Source organism: Triturus cristatus, chromosome 4_1, assembly GCF_964204655.1.
Source record: "Triturus cristatus chromosome 4_1, aTriCri1.1, whole genome shotgun sequence".
Classification (NCBI taxonomy): domain Eukaryota; kingdom Metazoa; phylum Chordata; class Amphibia; order Caudata; family Salamandridae; genus Triturus; species Triturus cristatus.
Window position 1 is genome coordinate 108,223,543 of NC_140585.1, and position 25,061 is coordinate 108,248,603.

Consider the following 25,061-nt stretch of genomic DNA (forward strand, 5'->3'; position numbering starts at 1 on the left):
AATCATCACTTTGATGTCTTCAACAAGTAGGATTCTTTTGATCTATAATCATCAAAAATGAGATAGCCCCATTTCATGGGATTTTTCAAGGCAAACGTCTGACAGATTAAGCGGGGTCCTCATCCCGGTTGGAGGACATATCTCTTCCTTCATCATGATGCCAGCCTAGCTTTCGGCCCAAAATCCAAGGTAAGCATGGCAAAAGTCTGGAGATGCCGGGGATTGAACCCGGGGCCTCATACATGCAAAGCATGCGCTCTACCACTGAGCTACATCCCCACTTCTGCAAGGTTTGACTGTATGATTGGAAACCCTGCATTGAACCGACGGCCACATCACCCCATTCGACTCTGCAGTATACAATGTCAGTCAGGAAAATCCTTCAGCCTTGTACCTGGATGATCTTCATGGTCTTATGTACAGATGCCTATATACAGTCTTCTTAGCGCAGTAGGCAGCGCGTCAGTCTCATAATCTGAAGGTCCTGAGTTCGATCCTCAGAGAGGGCATTTATTTCCTTCTTTTGGAATGCAAAATTCTCCGATTTTCTTGAAATGCGCAAACTATGCCTAGTTCAAAGATTTTTCCAAAGCAAATGTCTGACTATTTAAGTGGGGCTCTCACCCCAACTGCATGACAAACTTCTTCTTTCTGCATGATGGCAGGCTAGCCTTCTGGAAAAAAGCCAAGATAAGGAACAGAGGCTCCTGGAGATGCCGGGGATTGAACCCGGGACCTCATACATGCGAAGCATGCGCTCTACCACTGAGCTACATCCCCACTTTTGCCCTCGAGCTGTTTGATGGATGCAAGGAATCCCTGAAACCCAGGGACTGCAAAGTCTCGATCATAATCAATGGAAGGTATTGTTTGAATAAAAGTGAAATATATGGAAATCGAAGCAAAAAATCATTCGAGCCGGATTTGAACCAGCGACCTAAGGATGTCTGACTTTATGCTACAGTCCTCCGCTCTACCAACTGAGCTATCGAAGGAGTGGCTGAAGTATCTTTCAGCGCTGTAATTATCTCTCGCTCAAGAAAGGTTGTGGGGGTGGGGATCAGGAGCAGATCGATGAAAATCATGAACATTACCTGCAGCTCCCTCTCAAAGTCACCAGTTCTTAGAGCACACTGTAAGGTACATCTTATCACCCCAAAGGAGGATTTCAGACCAAAGTTCATGTTCTGTCTTGGCTTGGGGATAAGCAGGGGTGCTCCAAATTTCAATTTTACAGAAAGGAAAGGAACTTTGATACAAAGACCTTGGGCAGCATTGGTGGCAAATGGATGGCTGCGCGGAACCATGAAAGAAATGACAGAAAGTTATGGGAGTCATTACTACGCACCCAGCATCAAGAACGTGCATTTTGGATGCATTTTCAAAAGGAAAGAGAACGGAAAAATCTGTAGATTGAAGGTGATTGAGATAAACAAAATATTCCGTTTTTCTAAAAGCTACTGTAAAGAGTCTCTGGTTTAGAAGAAGAACCCTTACCAATGATCAAGAGAGATGCGACAGATTTCTATCATCAAAGCATTATGGTTGTCAAGATGAATCATCACTTTGATGTCTTCAACAAGTAGGATTCTTTTGATCTATAATCATCAAAAATGAGATAGCCCCATTTCATGGGATTTTTCAAGGCAAACGTCTGACAGATTAAGCGGGGTCCTCATCCCGGTTGGAGGACATATCTCTTCCTTCATCATGATGCCAGCCTAGCTTTCGGCCCAAAATCCAAGGTAAGCATGGCAAAAGTCTGGAGATGCCGGGGATTGAACCCGGGGCCTCATACATGCAAAGCATGCGCTCTACCACTGAGCTACATCCCCACTTCTGCAAGGTTTGACTGTATGATTGGAAACCCTGCATTGAACCGACGGCCACATCACCCCATTCGACTCTGCAGTATACAATGTCAGTCAGGAAAATCCTTCAGCCTTGTACCTGGATGATCTTCATGGTCTTATGTACAGATGCCTATATACAGCCTTCTTAGCGCAGTAGGCAGCGCGTCAGTCTCATAATCTGAAGGTCCTGAGTTCGATCCTCAGAGAGGGCATTTATTTCCTTCTTTTGGAATGCAAAATTCTCCTATTTTCTTGAAATGCGCAAACTATGCCTAGTTCAAAGATTTTTCCAAAGCAAATGTCTGACTATTTAAGTGGGGCTCTCACCCCAACTGCATGACAAACTTCTTCTTTCTGCATGATGGCAGGCTAGCCTTCTGGAAAAAAGCCAAGATAAGGAACAGAGGCTCCTGGAGATGCCGGGGATTGAACCCGGGACCTCATACATGCGAAGCATGCGCTCTACCACTGAGCTACATCCCCACTTTTGCACTCGAGCTGTTTGATGGATGCAAGGAATCCCTGAAACCCAGGGACTGCAAAGTCTCGATCATAATCAATGGAAGGTATTGTTTGAATAAAAGTGAAATATATGGAAATCGAAGCACAAAATCCTTCGAGCCGGATTTGAACCAGCGACCTAAGGATGTCTGACTTTATGCTACAGTCCTCCGCTCTACCAACTGAGCTATCGAAGGAGTGGCTGAAGTATCTTTCAGCGCTGTAATTATCTCTCGCTCAAGAAAGGTTGTGGGGGTGGGGATCAGGAGCAGATCGATGAAAATCATGAACATTACCTGCAGCTCCCTCTCAAAGTCACCAGTTCTTAGAGCACACTGTAAGGTACATCTTATCACCCCAAAGGAGGATTTCAGACCAAAGTTCATGTTCTGTCTTGGCTTGGGGATAAGCAGGGGTGCTCCAAATTTCAATTTTACAGAAAGGAAAGGAACTTTGATACAAAGACCTTGGGCAGCATTGGTGGCAAATGGATGGCTGCGCGGAACCATGAAAGAAATGACAGAAAGTTATGGGAGTCATTACTACGCACCCAGCATCAAGAACGTGCATTTTGGATGCATTTTCAAAAGGAAAGAGAACGGAAAAATCTGTAGATTGAAGGTGATTGAGATAAACAAAATATTCCGTTTTTCTAAAAGCTACTGTAAAGAGTCTCTGGTTTAGTAGAAGAACCCTTACCAATGATCAAGAGAGATGCGACAGATTTCTATCATCAAAGCATTATGGTTGTCAAGATGAATCATCACTTTGATGTCTTCAACAAGTAGGATTCTTTTGATCTATAATCATCAAAAATGAGATAGCCCCATTTCATGGGATTTTTCAAGGCAAACGTCTGACAGATTAAGCGGGGTCCTCATCCCGGTTGGAGGACATATCTCTTCCTTCATCATGATGCCAGCCTAGCTTTCGGCCCAAAATCCAAGGTAAGCATGGCAAAAGTCTGGAGATGCCGGGGATTGAACCCGGGGCCTCATACATGCAAAGCATGCGCTCTACCACTGAGCTACATCCCCACTTCTGCAAGGTTTGACTGTATGATTGGAAACCCTGCATTGAACCGACGGCCACATCACCCCATTCGACTCTGCAGTATACAATGTCAGTCAGGAAAATCCTTCAGCCTTGTACCTGGATGATCTTCATGGTCTTATGTACAGATGCCTATATACAGTCTTCTTAGCGCAGTAGGCAGCGCGTCAGTCTCATAATCTGAAGGTCCTGAGTTCGATCCTCAGAGAGGGCATTTATTTCCTTCTTTTGGAATGCAAAATTCTCCGATTTTCTTGAAATGCGCAAACTATGCCTAGTTCAAAGATTTTTCCAAAGCAAATGTCTGACTATTTAAATGGGGCTCTCACCCCAACTGCATGACAAACTTCTTCTTTCTGCATGATGGCAGGCTAGCCTTCTGGAAAAAAGCCAAGATAAGGAACAGAGGCTCCTGGAGATGCCGGGGATTGAACCCGGGACCTCATACATGCGAAGCATGCGCTCTACCACTGAGCTACATCCCCACTTTTGCCCTCGAGCTGTTTGATGGATGCAAGGAATCCCTGAAACCCAGGGACTGCAAAGTCTCGATCATAATCAATGGAAGGTATTGTTTGAATAAAAGTGAAATATATGGAAATCGAAGCAAAAAATCATTCGAGCCGGATTTGAACCAGCGACCTAAGGATGTCTGACTTTATGCTACAGTCCTCCGCTCTACCAACTGAGCTATCGAAGGAGTGGCTGAAGTATCTTTCAGCGCTGTAATTATCTCTCGCTCAAGAAAGGTTGTGGGGGTGGGGATCAGGAGCAGATCGATGAAAATCATGAACATTACCTGCAGCTCCCTCTCAAAGTCACCAGTTCTTAGAGCACACTGTAAGGTACATCTTATCACCCCAAAGGAGGATTTCAGACCAAAGTTCATGTTCTGTCTTGGCTTGGGGATAAGCAGGGGTGCTCCAAATTTCAATTTTACAGAAAGGAAAGGAACTTTGATACAAAGACCTTGGGCAGCATTGGTGGCAAATGGATGGCTGCGCGGAACCATGAAAGAAATGACAGAAAGTTATGGGAGTCATTACTACGCACCCAGCATCAAGAACGTGCATTTTGGATGCATTTTCAAAAGGAAAGAGAACGGAAAAATCTGTAGATTGAAGGTGATTGAGATAAACAAAATATTCCGTTTTTCTAAAAGCTACTGTAAAGAGTCTCTGGTTTAGAAGAAGAACCCTTACCAATGATCAAGAGAGATGCGACAGATTTCTATCATCAAAGCATTATGGTTGTCAAGATGAATCATCACTTTGATGTCTTCAACAAGTAGGATTCTTTTGATCTATAATCATCAAAAATGAGATAGCCCCATTTCATGGGATTTTTCAAGGCAAACGTCTGACAGATTAAGCGGGGTCCTCATCCCGGTTGGAGGACATATCTCTTCCTTCATCATGATGCCAGCCTAGCTTTCGGCCCAAAATCCAAGGTAAGCATGGCAAAAGTCTGGAGATGCCGGGGATTGAACCCGGGGCCTCATACATGCAAAGCATGCGCTCTACCACTGAGCTACATCCCCACTTCTGCAAGGTTTGACTGTATGATTGGAAACCCTGCATTGAACCGACGGCCACATCACCCCATTCGACTCTGCAGTATACAATGTCAGTCAGGAAAATCCTTCAGCCTTGTACCTGGATGATCTTCATGGTCTTATGTACAGATGCCTATATACAGCCTTCTTAGCGCAGTAGGCAGCGCGTCAGTCTCATAATCTGAAGGTCCTGAGTTCGATCCTCAGAGAGGGCATTTATTTCCTTCTTTTGGAATGCAAAATTCTCCGATTTTCTTGAAATGCGCAAACTATGCCTAGTTCAAAGATTTTTCCAAAGCAAATGTCTGACTATTTAAGTGGGGCTCTCACCCCAACTGCATGACAAACTTCTTCTTTCTGCATGATGGCAGGCTAGCCTTCTGGAAAAAAGCCAAGATAAGGAACAGAGGCTCCTGGAGATGCCGGGGATTGAACCCGGGACCTCATACATGCGAAGCATGCGCTCTACCACTGAGCTACATCCCCACTTTTGCACTCGAGCTGTTTGATGGATGCAAGGAATCCCTGAAACCCAGGGACTGCAAAGTCTCGATCATAATCAATGGAAGGTATTGTTTGAATAAAAGTGAAATATATGGAAATCGAAGCACAAAATCCTTCGAGCCGGATTTGAACCAGCGACCTAAGGATGTCTGACTTTATGCTACAGTCCTCCGCTCTACCAACTGAGCTATCGAAGGAGTGGCTGAAGTATCTTTCAGCGCTGTAATTATCTCTCGCTCAAGAAAGGTTGTGGGGGTGGGGATCAGGAGCAGATCGATGAAAATCATGAACATTACCTGCAGCTCCCTCTCAAAGTCACCAGTTCTTAGAGCACACTGTAAGGTACATCTTATCACCCCAAAGGAGGATTTCAGACCAAAGTTCATGTTCTGTCTTGGCTTGGGGATAAGCAGGGGTGCTCCAAATTTCAATTTTACAGAAAGGAAAGGAACTTTGATACAAAGACCTTGGGCAGCATTGGTGGCAAATGGATGGCTGCGCGGAACCATGAAAGAAATGACAGAAAGTTATGGGAGTCATTACTACGCACCCAGCATCAAGAACGTGCATTTTGGATGCATTTTCAAAAGGAAAGAGAACGGAAAAATCTGTAGATTGAAGGTGATTGAGATAAACAAAATATTCCGTTTTTCTAAAAGCTACTGTAAAGAGTCTCTGGTTTAGAAGAAGAACCCTTACCAATGATCAAGAGAGATGCGACAGATTTCTATCATCAAAGCATTATGGTTGTCAAGATGAATCATCACTTTGATGTCTTCAACAAGTAGGATTCTTTTGATCTATAATCATCAAAAATGAGATAGCCCCATTTCATGGGATTTTTCAAGGCAAACGTCTGACAGATTAAGCGGGGTCCTCATCCCGGTTGGAGGACATATCTCTTCCTTCATCATGATGCCAGCCTAGCTTTCGGCCCAAAATCCAAGGTAAGCATGGCAAAAGTCTGGAGATGCCGGGGATTGAACCCGGGGCCTCATACATGCAAAGCATGCGCTCTACCACTGAGCTACATCCCCACTTCTGCAAGGTTTGACTGTATGATTGGAAACCCTGCATTGAACCGACGGCCACATCACCCCATTCGACTCTGCAGTATACAATGTCAGTCAGGAAAATCCTTCAGCCTTGTACCTGGATGATCTTCATGGTCTTATGTACAGATGCCTATATACAGTCTTCTTAGCGCAGTAGGCAGCGCGTCAGTCTCATAATCTGAAGGTCCTGAGTTCGATCCTCAGAGAGGGCATTTATTTCCTTCTTTTGGAATGCAAAATTCTCCGATTTTCTTGAAATGCGCAAACTATGCCTAGTTCAAAGATTTTTCCAAAGCAAATGTCTGACTATTTAAATGGGGCTCTCACCCCAACTGCATGACAAACTTCTTCTTTCTGCATGATGGCAGGCTAGCCTTCTGGAAAAAAGCCAAGATAAGGAACAGAGGCTCCTGGAGATGCCGGGGATTGAACCCGGGACCTCATACATGCGAAGCATGCGCTCTACCACTGAGCTACATCCCCACTTTTGCCCTCGAGCTGTTTGATGGATGCAAGGAATCCCTGAAACCCAGGGACTGCAAAGTCTCGATCATAATCAATGGAAGGTATTGTTTGAATAAAAGTGAAATATATGGAAATCGAAGCAAAAAATCATTCGAGCCGGATTTGAACCAGCGACCTAAGGATGTCTGACTTTATGCTACAGTCCTCCGCTCTACCAACTGAGCTATCGAAGGAGTGGCTGAAGTATCTTTCAGCGCTGTAATTATCTCTCGCTCAAGAAAGGTTGTGGGGGTGGGGATCAGGAGCAGATCGATGAAAATCATGAACATTACCTGCAGCTCCCTCTCAAAGTCACCAGTTCTTAGAGCACACTGTAAGGTACATCTTATCACCCCAAAGGAGGATTTCAGACCAAAGTTCATGTTCTGTCTTGGCTTGGGGATAAGCAGGGGTGCTCCAAATTTCAATTTTACAGAAAGGAAAGGAACTTTGATACAAAGACCTTGGGCAGCATTGGTGGCAAATGGATGGCTGCGCGGAACCATGAAAGAAATGACAGAAAGTTATGGGAGTCATTACTACGCACCCAGCATCAAGAACGTGCATTTTGGATGCATTTTCAAAAGGAAAGAGAACGGAAAAATCTGTAGATTGAAGGTGATTGAGATAAACAAAATATTCCGTTTTTCTAAAAGCTACTGTAAAGAGTCTCTGGTTTAGAAGAAGAACCCTTACCAATGATCAAGAGAGATGCGACAGATTTCTATCATCAAAGCATTATGGTTGTCAAGATGAATCATCACTTTGATGTCTTCAACAAGTAGGATTCTTTTGATCTATAATCATCAAAAATGAGATAGCCCCATTTCATGGGATTTTTCAAGGCAAACGTCTGACAGATTAAGCGGGGTCCTCATCCCGGTTGGAGGACATATCTCTTCCTTCATCATGATGCCAGCCTAGCTTTCGGCCCAAAATCCAAGGTAAGCATGGCAAAAGTCTGGAGATGCCGGGGATTGAACCCGGGGCCTCATACATGCAAAGCATGCGCTCTACCACTGAGCTACATCCCCACTTCTGCAAGGTTTGACTGTATGATTGGAAACCCTGCATTGAACCGACGGCCACATCACCCCATTCGACTCTGCAGTATACAATGTCAGTCAGGAAAATCCTTCAGCCTTGTACCTGGATGATCTTCATGGTCTTATGTACAGATGCCTATATACAGCCTTCTTAGCGCAGTAGGCAGCGCGTCAGTCTCATAATCTGAAGGTCCTGAGTTCGATCCTCAGAGAGGGCATTTATTTCCTTCTTTTGGAATGCAAAATTCTCCGATTTTCTTGAAATGCGCAAACTATGCCTAGTTCAAAGATTTTTCCAAAGCAAATGTCTGACTATTTAAGTGGGGCTCTCACCCCAACTGCATGACAAACTTCTTCTTTCTGCATGATGGCAGGCTAGCCTTCTGGAAAAAAGCCAAGATAAGGAACAGAGGCTCCTGGAGATGCCGGGGATTGAACCCGGGACCTCATACATGCGAAGCATGCGCTCTACCACTGAGCTACATCCCCACTTTTGCACTCGAGCTGTTTGATGGATGCAAGGAATCCCTGAAACCCAGGGACTGCAAAGTCTCGATCATAATCAATGGAAGGTATTGTTTGAATAAAAGTGAAATATATGGAAATCGAAGCACAAAATCCTTCGAGCCGGATTTGAACCAGCGACCTAAGGATGTCTGACTTTATGCTACAGTCCTCCGCTCTACCAACTGAGCTATCGAAGGAGTGGCTGAAGTATCTTTCAGCGCTGTAATTATCTCTCGCTCAAGAAAGGTTGTGGGGGTGGGGATCAGGAGCAGATCGATGAAAATCATGAACATTACCTGCAGCTCCCTCTCAAAGTCACCAGTTCTTAGAGCACACTGTAAGGTACATCTTATCACCCCAAAGGAGGATTTCAGACCAAAGTTCATGTTCTGTCTTGGCTTGGGGATAAGCAGGGGTGCTCCAAATTTCAATTTTACAGAAAGGAAAGGAACTTTGATACAAAGACCTTGGGCAGCATTGGTGGCAAATGGATGGCTGCGCGGAACCATGAAAGAAATGACAGAAAGTTATGGGAGTCATTACTACGCACCCAGCATCAAGAACGTGCATTTTGGATGCATTTTCAAAAGGAAAGAGAACGGAAAAATCTGTAGATTGAAGGTGATTGAGATAAACAAAATATTCCGTTTTTCTAAAAGCTACTGTAAAGAGTCTCTGGTTTAGAAGAAGAACCCTTACCAATGATCAAGAGAGATGCGACAGATTTCTATCATCAAAGCATTATGGTTGTCAAGATGAATCATCACTTTGATGTCTTCAACAAGTAGGATTCTTTTGATCTATAATCATCAAAAATGAGATAGCCCCATTTCATGGGATTTTTCAAGGCAAACGTCTGACAGATTAAGCGGGGTCCTCATCCCGGTTGGAGGACATATCTCTTCCTTCATCATGATGCCAGCCTAGCTTTCGGCCCAAAATCCAAGGTAAGCATGGCAAAAGTCTGGAGATGCCGGGGATTGAACCCGGGGCCTCATACATGCAAAGCATGCGCTCTACCACTGAGCTACATCCCCACTTCTGCAAGGTTTGACTGTATGATTGGAAACCCTGCATTGAACCGACGGCCACATCACCCCATTCGACTCTGCAGTATACAATGTCAGTCAGGAAAATCCTTCAGCCTTGTACCTGGATGATCTTCATGGTCTTATGTACAGATGCCTATATACAGCCTTCTTAGCGCAGTAGGCAGCGCGTCAGTCTCATAATCTGAAGGTCCTGAGTTCGATCCTCAGAGAGGGCATTTATTTCCTTCTTTTGGAATGCAAAATTCTCCGATTTTCTTGAAATGCGCAAACTATGCCTAGTTCAAAGATTTTTCCAAAGCAAATGTCTGACTATTTAAGTGGGGCTCTCACCCCAACTGCATGACAAACTTCTTCTTTCTGCATGATGGCAGGCTAGCCTTCTGGAAAAAAGCCAAGATAAGGAACAGAGGCTCCTGGAGATGCCGGGGATTGAACCCGGGACCTCATACATGCGAAGCATGCGCTCTACCACTGAGCTACATCCCCACTTTTGCACTCGAGCTGTTTGATGGATGCAAGGAATCCCTGAAACCCAGGGACTGCAAAGTCTCGATCATAATCAATGGAAGGTATTGTTTGAATAAAAGTGAAATATATGGAAATCGAAGCACAAAATCCTTCGAGCCGGATTTGAACCAGCGACCTAAGGATGTCTGACTTTATGCTACAATCCTCCGCTCTACCAACTGAGCTATCGAAGGAGTGGCTGAAGTATCTTTCAGCGCTGTAATTATCTCTCGCTCAAGAAAGGTTGTGGGGGTGGGGATCAGGAGCAGATCGATGAAAATCATGAACATTACCTGCAGCTCCCTCTCAAAGTCACCAGTTCTTAGAGCACACTGTAAGGTACGTCTTATCACCCCAAAGGAGGATTTCAGACCAAAGTTCATGTTCTGTCTTGGCTTGGGGATAAGCAGGGGTGCTCCAAATTTCAATTTTACAGAAAGGAAAGGAACTTTGATACAAAGACCTTGGGCAGCATTGGTGGCAAATGGATGGCTGCGCGGAACCATGAAAGAAATGACAGAAAGTTATGGGAGTCATTACTACGCACCCAGCATCAAGAACGTGCATTTTGGATGCATTTTCAAAAGGAAAGAGAACGGAAAAATCTGTAGATTGAAGGTGATTGAGATAAACAAAATATTCCGTTTTTCTAAAAGCTACTGTAAAGAGTCTCTGGTTTAGAAGAAGAACCCTTACCAATGATCAAGAGAGATGCGACAGATTTCTATCATCAAAGCATTATGGTTGTCAAGATGAATCATCACTTTGATGTCTTCAACAAGTAGGATTCTTTTGATCTATAATCATCAAAAATGAGATAGCCCCATTTCATGGGATTTTTCAAGGCAAACGTCTGACAGATTAAGCGGGGTCCTCATCCCGGTTGGAGGACATATCTCTTCCTTCATCATGATGCCAGCCTAGCTTTCGGCCCAAAATCCAAGGTAAGCATTGCAAAAGTCTGGAGATGCCGGGGATTGAACCCGGGGCCTCATACATGCAAAGCATGCGCTCTACCACTGAGCTACATCCCCACTTCTGCAAGGTTTGACTGTATGATTGGAAACCCTGCATTGAACCGACGGCCACATCACCCCATTCGACTCTGCAGTATACAATGTCAGTCAGGAAAATCCTTCAGCCTTGTACCTGGATGATCTTCATGGTCTTATGTACAGATGCCTATATACAGCCTTCTTAGCGCAGTAGGCAGCGCGTCAGTCTCATAATCTGAAGGTCCTGAGTTCGATCCTCAGAGAGGGCATTTATTTCCTTCTTTTGGAATGCAAAATTCTCCGATTTTCTTGAAATGCGCAAACTATGCCTAGTTCAAAGATTTTTCCAAAGCAAATGTCTGACTATTTAAGTGGGGCTCTCACCCCAACTGCATGACAAACTTCTTCTTTCTGCATGATGGCAGGCTAGCCTTCTGGAAAAAAGCCAAGATAAGGAACAGAGGCTCCTGGAGATGCCGGGGATTGAACCCGGGACCTCATACATGCGAAGCATGCGCTCTACCACTGAGCTACATCCCCACTTTTGCACTCGAGCTGTTTGATGGATGCAAGGAATCCCTGAAACCCAGGGACTGCAAAGTCTCGATCATAATCAATGGAAGGTATTGTTTGAATAAAAGTGAAATATATGGAAATCGAAGCACAAAATCCTTCGAGCCGGATTTGAACCAGCGACCTAAGGATGTCTGACTTTATGCTACAGTCCTCCGCTCTACCAACTGAGCTATCGAAGGAGTGGCTGAAGTATCTTTCAGCGCTGTAATTATCTCTCGCTCAAGAAAGGTTGTGGGGGTGGGGATCAGGAGCAGATCGATGAAAATCATGAACATTACCTGCAGCTCCCTCTCAAAGTCACCAGTTCTTAGAGCACACTGTAAGGTACATCTTATCACCCCAAAGGAGGATTTCAGACCAAAGTTCATGTTCTGTCTTGGCTTGGGGATAAGCAGGGGTGCTCCAAATTTCAATTTTACAGAAAGGAAAGGAACTTTGATACAAAGACCTTGGGCAGCATTGGTGGCAAATGGATGGCTGCGCGGAACCATGAAAGAAATGACAGAAAGTTATGGGAGTCATTACTACGCACCCAGCATCAAGAACGTGCATTTTGGATGCATTTTCAAAAGGAAAGAGAACGGAAAAATCTGTAGATTGAAGGTGATTGAGATAAACAAAATATTCCGTTTTTCTAAAAGCTACTGTAAAGAGTCTCTGGTTTAGAAGAAGAACCCTTACCAATGATCAAGAGAGATGCGACAGATTTCTATCATCAAAGCATTATGGTTGTCAAGATGAATCATCACTTTGATGTCTTCAACAAGTAGGATTCTTTTGATCTATAATCATCAAAAATGAGATAGCCCCATTTCATGGGATTTTTCAAGGCAAACGTCTGACAGATTAAGCGGGGTCCTCATCCCGGTTGGAGGACATATCTCTTCCTTCATCATGATGCCAGCCTAGCTTTCGGCCCAAAATCCAAGGTAAGCATGGCAAAAGTCTGGAGATGCCGGGGATTGAACCCGGGGCCTCATACATGCAAAGCATGCGCTCTACCACTGAGCTACATCCCCACTTCTGCAAGGTTTGACTGTATGATTGGAAACCCTGCATTGAACCGACGGCCACATCACCCCATTCGACTCTGCAGTATACAATGTCAGTCAGGAAAATCCTTCAGCCTTGTACCTGGATGATCTTCATGGTCTTATGTACAGATGCCTATATACAGTCTTCTTAGCGCAGTAGGCAGCGCGTCAGTCTCATAATCTGAAGGTCCTGAGTTCGATCCTCAGAGAGGGCATTTATTTCCTTCTTTTGGAATGCAAAATTCTCCGATTTTCTTGAAATGCGCAAACTATGCCTAGTTCAAAGATTTTTCCAAAGCAAATGTCTGACTATTTAAATGGGGCTCTCACCCCAACTGCATGACAAACTTCTTCTTTCTGCATGATGGCAGGCTAGCCTTCTGGAAAAAAGCCAAGATAAGGAACAGAGGCTCCTGGAGATGCCGGGGATTGAACCCGGGACCTCATACATGCGAAGCATGCGCTCTACCACTGAGCTACATCCCCACTTTTGCCCTCGAGCTGTTTGATGGATGCAAGGAATCCCTGAAACCCAGGGACTGCAAAGTCTCGATCATAATCAATGGAAGGTATTGTTTGAATAAAAGTGAAATATATGGAAATCGAAGCAAAAAATCATTCGAGCCGGATTTGAACCAGCGACCTAAGGATGTCTGACTTTATGCTACAGTCCTCCGCTCTACCAACTGAGCTATCGAAGGAGTGGCTGAAGTATCTTTCAGCGCTGTAATTATCTCTCGCTCAAGAAAGGTTGTGGGGGTGGGGATCAGGAGCAGATCGATGAAAATCATGAACATTACCTGCAGCTCCCTCTCAAAGTCACCAGTTCTTAGAGCACACTGTAAGGTACATCTTATCACCCCAAAGGAGGATTTCAGACCAAAGTTCATGTTCTGTCTTGGCTTGGGGATAAGCAGGGGTGCTCCAAATTTCAATTTTACAGAAAGGAAAGGAACTTTGATACAAAGACCTTGGGCAGCATTGGTGGCAAATGGATGGCTGCGCGGAACCATGAAAGAAATGACAGAAAGTTATGGGAGTCATTACTACGCACCCAGCATCAAGAACGTGCATTTTGGATGCATTTTCAAAAGGAAAGAGAACGGAAAAATCTGTAGATTGAAGGTGATTGAGATAAACAAAATATTCCGTTTTTCTAAAAGCTACTGTAAAGAGTCTCTGGTTTAGAAGAAGAACCCTTACCAATGATCAAGAGAGATGCGACAGATTTCTATCATCAAAGCATTATGGTTGTCAAGATGAATCATCACTTTGATGTCTTCAACAAGTAGGATTCTTTTGATCTATAATCATCAAAAATGAGATAGCCCCATTTCATGGGATTTTTCAAGGCAAACGTCTGACAGATTAAGCGGGGTCCTCGTCCCGGTTGGAGGACATATCTCTTCCTTCATCATGATGCCAGCCTAGCTTTCGGCCCAAAATCCAAGGTAAGCATGGCAAAAGTCTGGAGATGCCGGGGATTGAACCCGGGGCCTCATACATGCAAAGCATGCGCTCTACCACTGAGCTACATCCCCACTTCTGCAAGGTTTGACTGTATGATTGGAAACCCTGCATTGAACCGACGGCCACATCACCCCATTCGACTCTGCAGTATACAATGTCAGTCAGGAAAATCCTTCAGCCTTGTACCTGGATGATCTTCATGGTCTTATGTACAGATGCCTATATACAGCCTTCTTAGCGCAGTAGGCAGCGCGTCAGTCTCATAATCTGAAGGTCCTGAGTTCGATCCTCAGAGAGGGCATTTATTTCCTTCTTTTGGAATGCAAAATTCTCCGATTTTCTTGAAATGCGCAAACTATGCCTAGTTCAAAGATTTTTCCAAAGCAAATGTCTGACTATTTAAGTGGGGCTCTCACCCCAACTGCATGACAAACTTCTTCTTTCTGCATGATGGCAGGCTAGCCTTCTGGAAAAAAGCCAAGATAAGGAACAGAGGCTCCTGGAGATGCCGGGGATTGAACCCGGGACCTCATACATGCGAAGCATGCGCTCTACCACTGAGCTACATCCCCACTTTTGCACTCGAGCTGTTTGATGGATGCAAGGAATCCCTGAAACCCAGGGACTGCAAAGTCTCGATCATAATCAATGGAAGGTATTGTTTGAATAAAAGTGAAATATATGGAAATCGAAGCACAAAATCCTTCGAGCCGGATTTGAACCAGCGACCTAAGGATGTCTGACTTTATGCTACAGTCCTCCGCTCTACCAACTGAGCTATCGAAGGAGTGGCTGAAGTATCTTTCAGCGCTGTAATTATCTCTCGCTCAAGAAAGGTTGTGGGGGTGGGGATCAGGAGCAGATCGATGAAAATCATGAACATTACCTGCAGCTCCCTCTCAAAGTCACCAGTTCTTAGAGCACACTGTAAGGTACATCTTATCACCCCAAAGGAGGATTTCAGACCAAAGTTCATGTTCTGTCTTGGCTTGGGGATAAGCAGGGGTGCTCCAAATTTCAATTTTACAGAAAGGAAAGGAACTTTGATACAAAGACCTTGGGCAGCATTGGTGGCAAATGGATGGCTGCGCGGAACCATGAAAGAAATGACAGAAAGTTATGGGAGTCATTACTACGCACCCAGCATCAAGAACGTGCATTTTGGATGCATTTTCAAAAGGAAAGAGAACGGAAAAATCTGTAGATTGAAGGTGATTGAGATAAACAAAATATTCCGTTTTTCTAAAAGCTACTGTAAAGAGTCTCTGGTTTAGAAGAAGAACCCTTACCAATGATCAAGAGAGATGCGACAGATTTCTATCATCAAAGCATTATGGTTGTCAAGATGAATCATCACTTTGATGTCTTCAACAAGTAGGATTCTTTTGATCTATAATCATCAAAAATGAGATAGCCCCATTTCATGGGATTTTTCAAGGCAAACGTCTGACAGATTAAGCGGGGTCCTCATCCCGGTTGGAGGACATATCTCTTCCTTCATCATGATGCCAGCCTAGCTTTCGGCCCAAAATCCAAGGTAAGCATGGCAAAAGTCTGGAGATGCCGGGGATTGAACCCGGGGCCTCATACATGCAAAGCATGCGCTCTACCACTGAGCTACATCCCCACTTCTGCAAGGTTTGACTGTATGATTGGAAACCCTGCATTGAACCGACGGCCACATCACCCCATTCGACTCTGCAGTATACAATGTCAGTCAGGAAAATCCTTCAGCCTTGTACCTGGATGATCTTCATGGTCTTATGTACAGATGCCTATATACAGCCTTCTTAGCGCAGTAGGCAGCGCGTCAGTCTCATAATCTGAAGGTCCTGAGTTCGATCCTCAGAGAGGGCATTTATTTCCTTCTTTTGGAATGCAAAATTCTCCGATTTTCTTGAAATGCGCAAACTATGCCTAGTTCAAAGATTTTTCCAAAGCAAATGTCTGACTATTTAAGTGGGGCTCTCACCCCAACTGCATGACAAACTTCTTCTTTCTGCATGATGGCAGGCTAGCCTTCTGGAAAAAAGCCAAGATAAGGAACAGAGGCTCCTGGAGATGCCGGGGATTGAACCCGGGACCTCATACATGCGAAGCATGCGCTCTACCACTGAGCTACATCCCCACTTTTGCACTCGAGCTGTTTGATGGATGCAAGGAATCCCTGAAACCCAGGGACTGCAAAGTCTCGATCATAATCAATGGAAGGTATTGTTTGAATAAAAGTGAAATATATGGAAATCGAAGCACAAAATCCTTCGAGCCGGATTTGAACCAGCGACCTAAGGATGTCTGACTTTATGCTACAATCCTCCGCTCTACCAACTGAGCTATCGAAGGAGTGGCTGAAGTATCTTTCAGCGCTGTAATTATCTCTCGCTCAAGAAAGGTTGTGGGGGTGGGGATCAGGAGCAGATCGATGAAAATCATGAACATTACCTGCAGCTCCCTCTCAAAGTCACCAGTTCTTAGAGCACACTGTAAGGTACGTCTTATCACCCCAAAGGAGGATTTCAGACCAAAGTTCATGTTCTGTCTTGGCTTGGGGATAAGCAGGGGTGCTCCAAATTTCAATTTTACAGAAAGGAAAGGAACTTTGATACAAAGACCTTGGGCAGCATTGGTGGCAAATGGATGGCTGCGCGGAACCATGAAAGAAATGACAGAAAGTTATGGGAGTCATTACTACGCACCCAGCATCAAGAACGTGCATTTTGGATGCATTTTCAAAAGGAAAGAGAACGGAAAAATCTGTAGATTGAAGGTGATTGAGATAAACAAAATATTCCGTTTTTCTAAAAGCTACTGTAAAGAGTCTCTGGTTTAGAAGAAGAACCCTTACCAATGATCAAGAGAGATGCGACAGATTTCTATCATCAAAGCATTATGGTTGTCAAGATGAATCATCACTTTGATGTCTTCAACAAGTAGGATTCTTTTGATCTATAATCATCAAAAATGAGATAGCCCCATTTCATGGGATTTTTCAAGGCAAACGTCTGACAGATTAAGCGGGGTCCTCATCCCGGTTGGAGGACATATCTCTTCCTTCATCATGATGCCAGCCTAGCTTTCGGCCCAAAATCCAAGGTAAGCATGGCAAAAGTCTGGAGATGCCGGGGATTGAACCCGGGGCCTCATACATGCAAAGCATGCGCTCTACCACTGAGCTACATCCCCACTTCTGCAAGGTTTGACTGTATGATTGGAAACCCTGCATTGAACCGACGGCCACATCACCCCATTCGACTCTGCAGTATACAATGTCAGTCAGGAAAATCCTTCAGCCTTGTACCTGGATGATCTTCATGGTCTTATGTACAGATGCCTATATACAGCCTTCTTAGCGCAGTAGGCAGCGCGTCAGTCTCATAATCTGAAGGTCCTGAGTTCGATCCTCAGAGAGGGCATTTATTTCCTTCTTTTGGAATGCAAAATTCTCCGATTTTCTTGAAATGCGCAAACTATGCCTAGTTCAAAGATTTTTCCAAAGCAAATGTCTGACTATTTAAGTGGGGCTCTCACCCCAACTGCATGACAAACTTCTTCTTTCTGCATGATGGCAGGCTAGCCTTCTGGAAAAAAGCCAAGATAAGGAACAGAGGCTCCTGGAGATGCCGGGGATTGAACCCGGGACCTCATACATGCGAAGCATGCGCTCTACCACTGAGCTACATCCCCACTTTTGCACTCGAGCTGTTTGATGGATGCAAGGAATCCCTGAAACCCAGGGACTGCAAAGTCTCGATCATAATCAATGGAAGGTATTGTTTGAATAAAAGTGAAATATATGGAAATCGAAGCACAAAATCCTTCGAGCCGGATTTGAACCAGCGACCTAAGGATGTCTGACTTTATGCTACAGTCCTCCGCTCTACCAACTGAGCTATCGAAGGAGTGGCTGAAGTATCTTTCAGCGCTGTAATTATCTCTCGCTCAAGAAAGGTTGTGGGGGTGGGGATCAGGAGCAGATCGATGAAAATCATGAACATTACCTGCAGCTCCCTCTCAAAGTCACCAGTTCTTAGAGCACACTGTAAGGTACGTCTTATCACCCCAAAGGAGGATTTCAGACCAAAGTTCATGTTCTGTCTTGGCTTGGGGATAAGCAGGGGTGCTCCAAATTTCAATTTTACAGAAAGGAAAGGAACTTTGATACAAAGACCTTGGGCAGCATTGGTGGCAAATGGATGGCTGCGCGGAACCATGAAAGAAATGACAGAAAGTTATGGGAGTCATTACTACGCACCCAGCATCAAGAACGTGCATTTTGGATGCATTTTCAAAAGGAAAGAGAACGGAAAAATCTGTAGATTGAAGGTGATTGAGATAAACAAAATATTCCGTTTTTCTAAAAGCTACTGTAAAGAGTCTCTGGTTTAGAAGAAGAACCCTTACCAATGATCAAGAGAGATGCGACAGATTTCTATCATCAAAGCATTATGGTTGTCAAGATGAATCATCACTTTGATGTCTTCAACAAGTAGGATTCTTTTGATCTATAATCATCAAAAATGAGATAGCCCCATTTCATGGGATTTTTCAAGGCAAACGTCTGACAGATTAAGCGGGGTCCTCATCCCGGTTGGAGGACATATCTCTTCCTTCATCATGATGCCAGCCTAGCTTTCGGCCCAAAATCCAAGGTAAGCATGGCAAAAGTCTGGAGATGCCGGGGATTGAACCCGGGGCCTCATACATGCAAAGCATGCGCTCTACCACTGAGCTACATCCCCACTTCTGCAAGGTTTGACTGTATGATTGGAAACCCTGCATTGAACCGACGGCCACATCACCCCATTCGACTCTGCAGTATACAATGTCAGTCAGGAAAATCCTTCAGCCTTGTACCTGGATGATCTTCATGGTCTTATGTACAGATGCCTATATACAGCCTTCTTAGCGCAGTAGGCAGCGCGTCAGTCTCATAATCTGAAGGTCCTGAGTTCGATCCTCAGAGAGGGCATTTATTTCCTTCTTTTGGAATGCAAAATTCTCCGATTTTCTTGAAATGCGCAAACTATGCCTAGTTCAAAGATTTTTCCAAAGCAAATGTCTGACTATTTAAGTGGGGCTCTCACCCCAACTGCATGACAAACTTCTTCTTTCTGCATGATGGCAGGCTAGCCTTCTGGAAAAAAGCCAAGATAAGGAACAGAGGCTCCTGGAGATGCCGGGGATTGAACCCGGGACCTCATACATGCGAAGCATGCGCTCTACCACTGAGCTACATCCCCACTTTTGCACTCGAGCTGTTTGATGGATGCAAGGAATCCCTGAAACCCAGGGACTGCAAAGTCTCGATCATAATCAATGGAAGGTATTGTTTGAATAAAAGTGAAATATATGGAAATCGAAGCACAAAATCCTTCGAGCCGGATTTGAACCAGCGACCTAAGGATGTCTGACTTTATGCTACAATCCTCCGCTCTACCAACTGAGCTATCGAAGGAGTGGCTGAAGTATCTTTCAGCGCTGTAATTATCTCTCGCTCAAGAAAGGTTGTGGGGGTGGGGATCAGGAGCAGATCGATGAAAATCATGAACATTACCTGCAGCTCCCTCTCAAAGTCACCAGTTCTTAGAGCACACTGTAAGGTACGTCTTATCACCCCAAAGGAGGATTTCAGACCAAAGTTCATGTTCTGTCTTGGCTTGGGGATAAGCAGGGGTGCTCCAAATTTCAATTTTACAGAAAGGAAAGGAACTTTGATACAAAGACCTTGGGCAGCATTGGTGGCAAATGGATGGCTGCGCGGAACCATGAAAGAAATGACAGAAAGTTATGGGAGTCATTACTACGCACCCAGCATCAAGAACGTGCATTTTGGATGCATTTTCAAAAGGAAAGAGAACGGAAAAATCTGTAGATTGAAGGTGATTGAGATAAACAAAATATTCCGTTTTTCTAAAAGCTACTGTAAAGAGTCTCTGGTTTAGAAGAAGAACCCTTACCAATGATCAAGAGAGATGCGACAGATTTCTATCATCAAAGCATTATGGTTGTCAAGATGAATCATCACTTTGATGTCTTCAACAAGTAGGATTCTTTTGATCTATAATCATCAAAAATGAGATAGCCCCATTTCATGGGATTTTTCAAGGCAAACGTCTGACAGATTAAGCGGGGTCCTCATCCCGGTTGGAGGACATATCTCTTCCTTCATCATGATGCCAGCCTAGCTTTCGGCCCAAAATCCAAGGTAAGCATGGCAAAAGTCTGGAGATGCCGGGGATTGAACCCGGGGCCTCATACATGCAAAGCATGCGCTCTACCACTGAGCTACATCCCCACTTCTGCAAGGTTTGACTGTATGATTGGAAACCCTGCATTGAACCGACGGCCACATCACCCCATTCGACTCTGCAGTATACAATGTCAGTCAGGAAAATCCTTCAGCCTTGTACCTGGATGATCTTCATGGTCTTATGTACAGATGCCTATATACAGCCTTCTTAGCGCAGTAGGCAGCGCGTCAGTCTCATAATCTGAAGGTCCTGAGTTCGATCCTCAGAGAGGGCATTTATTTCCTTCTTTTGGAATGCAAAATTCTCCGATTTTCTTGAAATGCGCAAACTATGCCTAGTTCAAAGATTTTTCCAAAGCAAATGTCTGACTATTTAAGTGGGGCTCTCACCCCAACTGCATGACAAACTTCTTCTTTCTGCATGATGGCAGGCTAGCCTTCTGGAAAAAAGCCAAGATAAGGAACAGAGGCTCCTGGAGATGCCGGGGATTGAACCCGGGACCTCATACATGCAAAGCATGCGCTCTACCACTGAGCTACATCCCCACTTTTGCACTCGAGCTGTTTGATGGATGCAAGGAATCCCTGAAACCCAGGGACTGCAAAGTCTCGATCATAATCAATGGAAGGTATTGTTTGAATAAAAGTGAAAGATATGGAAATCGAAGCAAAAAATCCTTCGAGCCGGATTTGAACCAGCGACCTAAGGATGTCTGACTTTACGCTACAGTCCTCCGCTCTACCAACTGAGCTATCGAAGGAGTGGCTGAAGTATCTTTCAGCGCTGTAATTATCTCTCGCTCAAGAAAGTTTGTGGGGGTGGGGATCAGGAGCAGATCGATGAAAATCATGAACATTACCTGCAGCTCCCTCTCAAAGTCACCAGTTCTTAGAGCACACTGTAAGGTACGTCTTATCACCCCAAAGGAGGATTTCAGACCAAAGTTCATGTTCTGTCTTGGCTTGGGGATAAGCAGGGGTGCTCCAAATTTCAATTTTACAGAAAGGAAAGGAACTTTGATACAAAGACCTTGGGCAGCATTGGTGGCAAATGGATGGCTGCGCGGAACCATGAAAGAAATGACAGAAAGTTATGGGAGTCATTACTACGCACCCAGCATCAAGAACGTGCATTTTGGATGCATTTTCAAAAGGAAAGAGAACGGAAAAATCTGTAGATTGAAGGTGATTGAGATAAACAAAATATTCCGTTTTTCTAAAAGCTACTGTAAAGAGTCTCTGGTTTAGAAGAAGAACCCTTACCAATGATCAAGAGAGATGCGACAGATTTCTATCATCAAAGCATTATGGTTGTCAAGATGAATCATCACTTTGATGTCTTCAACAAGTAGGATTCTTTTGATCTATAATCATCAAAAATGAGATAGCCCCATTTCATGGGATTTTTCAAGGCAAACGTCTGACAGATTAAGCGGGGTCCTCATCCCGGTTGGAGGACATATCTCTTCCTTCATCATGATGCCAGCCTAGCTTTCGGCCCAAAATCCAAGGTAAGCATGGCAAAAGTCTGGAGATGCCGGGGATTGAACCCGGGGCCTCATACATGCAAAGCATGCGCTCTACCACTGAGCTACATCCCCACTTCTGCAAGGTTTGACTGTATGATTGGAAACCCTGCATTGAACCGACGGCCACATCACCCCATTCGACTCTGCAGTATACAATGTCAGTCAGGAAAATCCTTCAGCCTTGTACCTGGATGATCTTCATGGTCTTATGTACAGATGCCTATATACAGCCTTCTTAGCGCAGTAGGCAGCGCGTCAGTCTCATAATCTGAAGGTCCTGAGTTCGATCCTCAGAGAGGGCATTTATTTCCTTCTTTTGGAATGCAAAATTCTCCGATTTTCTTGAAATGCGCAAACTATGCCTAGTTCAAAGATTTTTCCAAAGCAAATGTCTGACTATTTAAGTGGGGCTCTCACCCCAACTGCATGACAAACTTCTTCTTTCTGCATGATGGCAGGCTAGCCTTCTGGAAAAAAGCCAAGATAAGGAACAGAGGCTCCTGGAGATGCCGGGGATTGAACCCGGGACCTCATACATGCGAAGCATGCGCTCTACCACTGAGCTACATCCCCACTTTTGCACTCGAGCTGTTTGATGGATGCAAGGAATCCCTGAAACCCAGGGACTGCAAAGTCTCGATCATAATCAATGGAAGGTATTGTTTGAATAAAAGTGAAAGATATGGAAATCGAAGCAAAAAATCCTTCGAGCCGGATTTGAACCAGCAACCTAAGGATGTCTGACTTTATGCTACAGTCCTCCGCTCTACCAACTGAGCTATCGAAGGAGTGGCTGAAGTATCTTTCAGCGCTGTAATTATCTCTCGCTCAAGAAAGGTTGTGGGGGTGGGGATCAGGAGCAGATCGATGAAAATCATGAACATTACCTGCAGCTCCCTCTCAAAGTCACCAGTTCTTAGAGCACACTGTAAGGTACGTCTTATCACCCCAAAGGAGGATTTCAGACCAAAGTTCATGTTCTGTCTTGGCTTGGGGATAAGCAGGGGTGCTCCAAATTTCAATTTTACAGAAAGGAAAGGAACTTTGATACAAAGACCTTGGGCAGCATTGGTGGCAAATGGATGGCTGCGCGGAACCATGAAAGAAATGACAGAAAGTTATGGGAGTCATTACTACGCACCCAGCATCAAGAACGTGCATTTTGGATGCATTTTCAAAAGGAAAGAGAACGGAAAAATCTGTAGATTGAAGGTGATTGAGATAAACAAAATATTCCGTTTTTCTAAAAGCTACTGTAAAGAGTCTCTGGTTTAGAAGAAGAACCCTTACCAATGATCAAGAGAGATGCGACAGATTTCTATCATCAAAGCATTATGGTTGTCAAGATGAATCATCACTTTGATGTCTTCAACAAGTAGGATTCTTTTGATCTATAATCATCAAAAATGAGATAGCCCCATTTCATGGGATTTTTCAAGGCAAACGTCTGACAGATTAAGCGGGGTCCTCATCCCGGTTGGAGGACATATCTCTTCCTTCATCATGATGCCAGCCTAGCTTTCGGCCCAAAATCCAAGGTAAGCATGGCAAAAGTCTGGAGATGCCGGGGATTGAACCCGGGGCCTCATACATGCAAAGCATGCGCTCTACCACTGAGCTACATCCCCACTTCTGCAAGGTTTGACTGTATGATTGGAAACCCTGCATTGAACCGACGGCCACATCACCCCATTCGACTCTGCAGTATACAATGTCAGTCAGGAAAATCCTTCAGCCTTGTACCTGGATGATCTTCATGGTCTTATGTACAGATGCCTATATACAGCCTTCTTAGCGCAGTAGGCAGCGCGTCAGTCTCATAATCTGAAGGTCCTGAGTTCGATCCTCAGAGAGGGCATTTATTTCCTTCTTTTGGAATGCAAAATTCTCCGATTTTCTTGAAATGCGCAAACTATGCCTAGTTCAAAGATTTTTCCAAAGCAAATGTCTGACTATTTAAGTGGGGCTCTCACCCCAACTGCATGACAAACTTCTTCTTTCTGCATGATGGCAGGCTAGCGTTCTGGAAAAAAGCCAAGATAAGGAACAGAGGCTCCTGGAGATGCCGGGGATTGAACCCGGGACCTCATACATGCGAAGCATGCGCTCTACCACTGAGCTACATCCCCACTTTTGCACTCGAGCTGTTTGATGGATGCAAGGAATCCCTGAAACCCAGGGACTGCAAAGTCTCGATCATAATCAATGGAAGGTATTGTTTGAATAAAAGTGAAAGATATGGAAATCGAAGCAAAAAATCCTTCGAGCCGGATTTGAACCAGCAACCTAAGGATGTCTGACTTTATGCTACAGTCCTCCGCTCTACCAACTGAGCTATCGAAGGAGTGGCTGAAGTATCTTTCAGCGCTGTAATTATCTCTCGCTCAAGAAAGGTTGTGGGGGTGGGGATCAGGAGCAGATCGATGAAAATCATGAACATTACCTGCAGCTCCCTCTCAAAGTCACCAGTTCTTAGAGCACACTGTAAGGTACGTCTTATCACCCCAAAGGAGGATTTCAGACCAAAGTTCATGTTCTGTCTTGGCTTGGGGATAAGCAGGGGTGCTCCAAATTTCAATTTTACAGAAAGGAAAGGAACTTTGATACAAAGACCTTGGGCAGCATTGGTGGCAAATGGATGGCTGCGCGGAACCATGAAAGAAATGACAGAAAGTTATGGGAGTCATTACTACGCACCCAGCATCAAGAACGTGCATTTTGGATGCATTTTCAAAAGGAAAGAGAACGGAAAAATCTGTAGATTGAAGGTGATTGAGATAAACAAAATATTCCGTTTTTCTAAAAGCTACTGTAAAGAGTCTCTGGTTTAGAAGAAGAACCCTTACCAATGATCAAGAGAGATGCGACAGATTTCTATCATCAAAGCATTATGGTTGTCAAGATGAATCATCACTTTGATGTCTTCAACAAGTAGGATTCTTTTGATCTATAATCATCAAAAATGAGATAGCCCCATTTCATGGGATTTTTCAAGGCAAACGTCTGACAGATTAAGCGGGGTCCTCATCCCGGTTGGAGGACATATCTCTTCCTTCATCATGATGCCAGC

General features: G+C 44.4%; 34 non-coding genes across 34 annotated transcripts; 12 read left to right on the forward strand and 22 right to left on the reverse strand.

Annotated features, from left to right (window-relative positions):
• Positions 1-708: 708 nt before the first annotated feature.
• On the reverse strand, positions 709-780 carry TRNAA-CGC (transfer RNA alanine (anticodon CGC)). The gene has a single exon. It is a non-coding gene; the product is annotated as a tRNA-Ala (tRNA).
• Positions 781-1,992: 1,212 nt separating this feature from the next.
• On the forward strand, positions 1,993-2,065 carry TRNAM-CAU (transfer RNA methionine (anticodon CAU)). Its single transcript has one exon. It is a non-coding gene; the product is annotated as a tRNA-Met (tRNA).
• A 199-nt stretch (positions 2,066-2,264) lies between these two features.
• On the reverse strand, positions 2,265-2,336 carry TRNAA-CGC (transfer RNA alanine (anticodon CGC)). Its single transcript has one exon. It is a non-coding gene; the product is annotated as a tRNA-Ala (tRNA).
• A 129-nt stretch (positions 2,337-2,465) lies between these two features.
• On the reverse strand, positions 2,466-2,551 carry TRNAY-GUA (transfer RNA tyrosine (anticodon GUA)). The gene is given in 2 exon segments: positions 2,466-2,501; positions 2,515-2,551. It is a non-coding gene; the product is annotated as a tRNA-Tyr (tRNA).
• A 1,269-nt stretch (positions 2,552-3,820) lies between these two features.
• Positions 3,821-3,892, reverse strand: TRNAA-CGC (transfer RNA alanine (anticodon CGC)). Its single transcript has one exon. It is a non-coding gene; the product is annotated as a tRNA-Ala (tRNA).
• A 1,212-nt stretch (positions 3,893-5,104) lies between these two features.
• Positions 5,105-5,177, forward strand: TRNAM-CAU (transfer RNA methionine (anticodon CAU)). Its single transcript has one exon. It is a non-coding gene; the product is annotated as a tRNA-Met (tRNA).
• A 199-nt stretch (positions 5,178-5,376) lies between these two features.
• TRNAA-CGC (transfer RNA alanine (anticodon CGC)) lies at positions 5,377-5,448 on the reverse strand. Its single transcript has one exon. It is a non-coding gene; the product is annotated as a tRNA-Ala (tRNA).
• Positions 5,449-5,577: 129 nt separating this feature from the next.
• TRNAY-GUA (transfer RNA tyrosine (anticodon GUA)) lies at positions 5,578-5,663 on the reverse strand. Its single transcript is given in 2 exon segments — positions 5,578-5,613; positions 5,627-5,663. It is a non-coding gene; the product is annotated as a tRNA-Tyr (tRNA).
• Positions 5,664-6,932: 1,269 nt separating this feature from the next.
• On the reverse strand, positions 6,933-7,004 carry TRNAA-CGC (transfer RNA alanine (anticodon CGC)). The gene has a single exon. It is a non-coding gene; the product is annotated as a tRNA-Ala (tRNA).
• Positions 7,005-8,216: 1,212 nt separating this feature from the next.
• Positions 8,217-8,289, forward strand: TRNAM-CAU (transfer RNA methionine (anticodon CAU)). The gene has a single exon. It is a non-coding gene; the product is annotated as a tRNA-Met (tRNA).
• A 199-nt stretch (positions 8,290-8,488) lies between these two features.
• Positions 8,489-8,560, reverse strand: TRNAA-CGC (transfer RNA alanine (anticodon CGC)). Its single transcript has one exon. It is a non-coding gene; the product is annotated as a tRNA-Ala (tRNA).
• Positions 8,561-8,689: 129 nt separating this feature from the next.
• Positions 8,690-8,775, reverse strand: TRNAY-GUA (transfer RNA tyrosine (anticodon GUA)). Its single transcript is given in 2 exon segments — positions 8,690-8,725; positions 8,739-8,775. It is a non-coding gene; the product is annotated as a tRNA-Tyr (tRNA).
• Positions 8,776-9,772: 997 nt separating this feature from the next.
• Positions 9,773-9,845, forward strand: TRNAM-CAU (transfer RNA methionine (anticodon CAU)). The gene has a single exon. It is a non-coding gene; the product is annotated as a tRNA-Met (tRNA).
• A 199-nt stretch (positions 9,846-10,044) lies between these two features.
• TRNAA-CGC (transfer RNA alanine (anticodon CGC)) lies at positions 10,045-10,116 on the reverse strand. The gene has a single exon. It is a non-coding gene; the product is annotated as a tRNA-Ala (tRNA).
• Positions 10,117-11,328: 1,212 nt separating this feature from the next.
• Positions 11,329-11,401, forward strand: TRNAM-CAU (transfer RNA methionine (anticodon CAU)). The gene has a single exon. It is a non-coding gene; the product is annotated as a tRNA-Met (tRNA).
• Positions 11,402-11,600: 199 nt separating this feature from the next.
• TRNAA-CGC (transfer RNA alanine (anticodon CGC)) lies at positions 11,601-11,672 on the reverse strand. The gene has a single exon. It is a non-coding gene; the product is annotated as a tRNA-Ala (tRNA).
• Positions 11,673-11,801: 129 nt separating this feature from the next.
• TRNAY-GUA (transfer RNA tyrosine (anticodon GUA)) lies at positions 11,802-11,887 on the reverse strand. The gene is given in 2 exon segments: positions 11,802-11,837; positions 11,851-11,887. It is a non-coding gene; the product is annotated as a tRNA-Tyr (tRNA).
• A 1,269-nt stretch (positions 11,888-13,156) lies between these two features.
• TRNAA-CGC (transfer RNA alanine (anticodon CGC)) lies at positions 13,157-13,228 on the reverse strand. Its single transcript has one exon. It is a non-coding gene; the product is annotated as a tRNA-Ala (tRNA).
• A 1,212-nt stretch (positions 13,229-14,440) lies between these two features.
• On the forward strand, positions 14,441-14,513 carry TRNAM-CAU (transfer RNA methionine (anticodon CAU)). Its single transcript has one exon. It is a non-coding gene; the product is annotated as a tRNA-Met (tRNA).
• Positions 14,514-14,712: 199 nt separating this feature from the next.
• On the reverse strand, positions 14,713-14,784 carry TRNAA-CGC (transfer RNA alanine (anticodon CGC)). The gene has a single exon. It is a non-coding gene; the product is annotated as a tRNA-Ala (tRNA).
• Positions 14,785-14,913: 129 nt separating this feature from the next.
• Positions 14,914-14,999, reverse strand: TRNAY-GUA (transfer RNA tyrosine (anticodon GUA)). The gene is given in 2 exon segments: positions 14,914-14,949; positions 14,963-14,999. It is a non-coding gene; the product is annotated as a tRNA-Tyr (tRNA).
• Positions 15,000-15,996: 997 nt separating this feature from the next.
• Positions 15,997-16,069, forward strand: TRNAM-CAU (transfer RNA methionine (anticodon CAU)). Its single transcript has one exon. It is a non-coding gene; the product is annotated as a tRNA-Met (tRNA).
• Positions 16,070-16,268: 199 nt separating this feature from the next.
• On the reverse strand, positions 16,269-16,340 carry TRNAA-CGC (transfer RNA alanine (anticodon CGC)). The gene has a single exon. It is a non-coding gene; the product is annotated as a tRNA-Ala (tRNA).
• A 1,212-nt stretch (positions 16,341-17,552) lies between these two features.
• TRNAM-CAU (transfer RNA methionine (anticodon CAU)) lies at positions 17,553-17,625 on the forward strand. The gene has a single exon. It is a non-coding gene; the product is annotated as a tRNA-Met (tRNA).
• Positions 17,626-17,824: 199 nt separating this feature from the next.
• TRNAA-CGC (transfer RNA alanine (anticodon CGC)) lies at positions 17,825-17,896 on the reverse strand. Its single transcript has one exon. It is a non-coding gene; the product is annotated as a tRNA-Ala (tRNA).
• Positions 17,897-18,025: 129 nt separating this feature from the next.
• On the reverse strand, positions 18,026-18,111 carry TRNAY-GUA (transfer RNA tyrosine (anticodon GUA)). The gene is given in 2 exon segments: positions 18,026-18,061; positions 18,075-18,111. It is a non-coding gene; the product is annotated as a tRNA-Tyr (tRNA).
• Positions 18,112-19,108: 997 nt separating this feature from the next.
• On the forward strand, positions 19,109-19,181 carry TRNAM-CAU (transfer RNA methionine (anticodon CAU)). The gene has a single exon. It is a non-coding gene; the product is annotated as a tRNA-Met (tRNA).
• A 199-nt stretch (positions 19,182-19,380) lies between these two features.
• On the reverse strand, positions 19,381-19,452 carry TRNAA-CGC (transfer RNA alanine (anticodon CGC)). Its single transcript has one exon. It is a non-coding gene; the product is annotated as a tRNA-Ala (tRNA).
• Positions 19,453-20,664: 1,212 nt separating this feature from the next.
• Positions 20,665-20,737, forward strand: TRNAM-CAU (transfer RNA methionine (anticodon CAU)). The gene has a single exon. It is a non-coding gene; the product is annotated as a tRNA-Met (tRNA).
• A 400-nt stretch (positions 20,738-21,137) lies between these two features.
• TRNAY-GUA (transfer RNA tyrosine (anticodon GUA)) lies at positions 21,138-21,223 on the reverse strand. Its single transcript is given in 2 exon segments — positions 21,138-21,173; positions 21,187-21,223. It is a non-coding gene; the product is annotated as a tRNA-Tyr (tRNA).
• A 997-nt stretch (positions 21,224-22,220) lies between these two features.
• Positions 22,221-22,293, forward strand: TRNAM-CAU (transfer RNA methionine (anticodon CAU)). The gene has a single exon. It is a non-coding gene; the product is annotated as a tRNA-Met (tRNA).
• A 199-nt stretch (positions 22,294-22,492) lies between these two features.
• On the reverse strand, positions 22,493-22,564 carry TRNAA-CGC (transfer RNA alanine (anticodon CGC)). Its single transcript has one exon. It is a non-coding gene; the product is annotated as a tRNA-Ala (tRNA).
• A 1,212-nt stretch (positions 22,565-23,776) lies between these two features.
• On the forward strand, positions 23,777-23,849 carry TRNAM-CAU (transfer RNA methionine (anticodon CAU)). Its single transcript has one exon. It is a non-coding gene; the product is annotated as a tRNA-Met (tRNA).
• A 199-nt stretch (positions 23,850-24,048) lies between these two features.
• Positions 24,049-24,120, reverse strand: TRNAA-CGC (transfer RNA alanine (anticodon CGC)). The gene has a single exon. It is a non-coding gene; the product is annotated as a tRNA-Ala (tRNA).
• Between the last annotated feature and the right edge of the window lie 941 nt (positions 24,121-25,061).